Source organism: Nicotiana tomentosiformis, chromosome 2 (genome assembly GCF_000390325.3).
Source record: "Nicotiana tomentosiformis chromosome 2, ASM39032v3, whole genome shotgun sequence".
NCBI classification, from domain to species: Eukaryota; Viridiplantae; Streptophyta; class Magnoliopsida; order Solanales; family Solanaceae; genus Nicotiana; species Nicotiana tomentosiformis.
Window position 1 is genome coordinate 130,020,108 of NC_090813.1, and position 3,384 is coordinate 130,023,491.

Sequence of the window (3,384 nt, forward strand, 5' to 3'; positions counted from 1 at the left end):
TATATACATCTTAATATAGTAAGATGTATATATATATAGATAGTATATATCTTAAGCCATATTCAATAGTATATAAATATATATATCAAATATAGCTTATATATATACTATACTATATATACATCTTAAGATATATATATATATATATATATACATAGTATATAAGCCTTATTCGATAGTATACATCTTACGATATAGATATATATCTTAAGCCATATTCGATAGTATATAAATATATATATACTATACTATATATACATCTTAAGATATATATATACATCTTAAGATATATATATACATCTTATATATATATATATATATATACATCTTACTATATACATAGTATATAAGCCATATTCGATAGTATACATCTTACGATGTACTATATATACATTTTAATATATATAATATGTATATATAGTATATATATATATATATATATATATATCTTAAGATATATATATAGTAAATCGAATATAGCTTATATATCTTAAGATGTATATATATAGTATAGTATAATATATATATATTAATGCATTGCTTTGAATATCTCTTTACAATATTTTTGTCTTTAAATTTGAATTAAAAAATTTAGGTGACAATTCTATAATATAATTTACTAGAAATTGCCTTAGATATTTTTATTACTATTTTTTTTCTCTAATTTGTATAAAAATAATTTAAAAAATAGAAAGTTTCTGTTGGGTCCGCTTAGGACCGTTTGGGCCCGCTTAACACGGGACCGCTAGTTCGTGGTCCCGATCCCGGACCGGTTCCAACGAGAAGCCCGCGAAAACCGGGACTGCTTAGGACCGGCCCGCCTAGGACCGGACCACTTAGGACCGGGCCCGCGAAGCCCACTTAGGACCGGGTCCGGCCCACATGCCACCCCTAACTCCAAACCTTTTCATTGTTTCCTTTGCACCTTAACTTTCATAATAAGTGTCCGCATCTTTGGTTAGTAGCAATAGAAACAAGATACGAAACTTGCATACAAAGGTGATGACAAATGTAAGGACATATACTAATGCATCTATCTACACTATCAATCAATCAATTGCTTATCAATACTGAACCAGTTGAACCGCCGATTTGAATAACTAATATACATTTGGACATACTAGGACGCCTGCAATTCATTACAATACTAAATAACTCATCCATAGAAGAGGGAGAACAGAAAGCTATCCCAATTCCGAAGAGAGCTTATGTCAACAACAAAGATATTTTACCAACAAACTAGAACATTAGAAAGAAACGAATCAGATGGAAAACCACATACAAGCCAAGAAGGATAACCACCTGCCTGAACTATGAATTAGCAGCATCAAAATAAAATGTGCATAAACTATTGAGCTTTACAAGCAGCTCCCCTAAATTCATCTTTAACTCATAAAAATTTTTAAAAAAAAATTGCAAGTATTACACGGGAAAAAGAAGAAGTCATATGTTGCAGATATTACAGAAGCCTCCTCACCGGTTTCCTCATCGACTAAAAGCTTCTTCAATTGCCATCCCCTTCATCCTCTTCCTCTCGGCTTCCCTCTTCCTCATCAACCTCGGACATTGAGTTGTCAAATTCCTCCTCCTCTGCAGATCCAGCAGCTACTCGCCTGTCATAAGCATCCTTCTTCTATTGATATTCCGCCCTCCTTTTATTTGCCTCTGCCTCGTAAGGAGCTTTCTCAGCATCTGACAACTGCTTCCTGAACTCCTCCATGAAAACGAAGAAAGCACATGCAGGCCTCTCGGGTTTGTTAAGAGATATGCCCTAGCTTTATTGTGGTGCAGCAAGGTGAGTGTATGGCTGAAAGGGAAGGGATAAGAAGGGCTTTGGGGAGGGACTCAAGGGCACTCTCATACTTATAGTCATGATGATATACAAGTCTTTAAATAGGCTAAAAGAGTGTTTTAAGTAATACAGAAATAGCAAACTTAATACAAGTACAACAGCAATTAGGACTTAATCCCAATTAGTCGGTATGATCTGTATCCATCCTTTGTTTTCATTGTGTTTGTCACTGGCTCTCATTTGTTTTTATTGTGTGCGCCATTGATTTTCATGGATGAATAGATAAACTAAAAGCAATTAAATGTACCTAATGTATAAAGAGGTCGATATTACCTGGATGTGGATAGCATGGATTTCCCCCACCATTGGAGAAATTCGTTGGATGAACGCTTTCTTCTTCACAATCTGACAATTCCATTTGCTCCATTTTTACTTCCTTCATTTTCTTAGTCACCGGAGCATTTTTCTTCACACCAATCATGTTATTAGTTTTGACAACGGATTTACCTCCTTTCATGATGAAACCTCCAGGGTTGAGAGAAACAAAGAGACATGCCTTAGATTCGGTGTGGCGGGGAAAGGTGAGTTTATATGGGCTTAAAGGGAGGGGATAAAAATAGGGATGGCAGCGGGGCTTGTTGGGATAAAAACACGCAAAATTTCAACCTGCCCCGCCCCGCCCCAGCCCGCATATCTAAATGACACAAGTTTAACATTTCATTATTTTTTTATTTTCTGAATCAAATAGTAGTAGTTGGTTGATGTTGTTATCCCATACAAAATTAAAATGACTTTTATAGGCTAATCTTAAAAGTTAGTTGACCATAAAGGAAATTAACTCAAATATTAGATGGCAAATTCTAAGTCAAAATATACTAATTAACAGAAGACACTCCTAATTCGAGCTCAAATTTATTTAATCACACACTCCAGAGCTTCCATAACATTATTGTCAGTCATTCTCCATTGATGTATTAGTGTACACATTGTATATCATTCAAAGCCATCTAATAGTCATATATGTAAAATTCTTCTGAAATCTATCTATATATATAATAGGAGAGGCAACACAAGAAGAGTATGACAAATGTCATTATCAGAAAAATCTCAATTTTAAAAAGTAAAATAAATAAATAAAATACTTAGCAAAATTCAAGGATAGGACATCACCAGAAAAATTCTGATTTAAAAAGCAAAATAAATAAATAAAATATTTAACAAAATTAATAATAAAAAACTGTATGGAACAAAATACTTAGCAAAATTAATAAATTAAAAAAGGATCGGATAAGTAGGAGTACAATATATTTTTTAATTAGTTTAAAGAAAAAATAAGTATACATTTGTTTTTGTAACAATATTTATGACGTAAGATCTAATTGAAAGCTATAAAAATGCCCTTCACAATAACTTTTGACTTATTGGAGATTTAGTAAAAATAGACATGATACTGTCAGGGGCGGTCCAACCTCATCGGAGGCCTAAAACAAAATCTTAATAAGAGGCCTATATATATATATATATATATATATAATGAACATCATTTTTAAAAAAATTAGACAAGTGAGGATGTATAATTAAAAAAATGAGAA

At 32.5% G+C, this 3,384-nt stretch overlaps 1 long non-coding RNA gene across 1 annotated transcript; it reads right to left on the bottom strand.

Moving 5' to 3' along the window:
• Positions 1-1,226: 1,226 nt before the first annotated feature.
• On the bottom strand, positions 1,227-2,516 carry LOC104114361 (uncharacterized). Its single transcript, XR_011414241.1, has 2 exons — positions 2,126-2,516; positions 1,227-1,775 (listed from the first exon to the last, which is right to left on the bottom strand). It is a non-coding gene; the product is annotated as an uncharacterized lncRNA (long non-coding RNA).
• Positions 2,517-3,384: the final 868 nt, after the last annotated feature.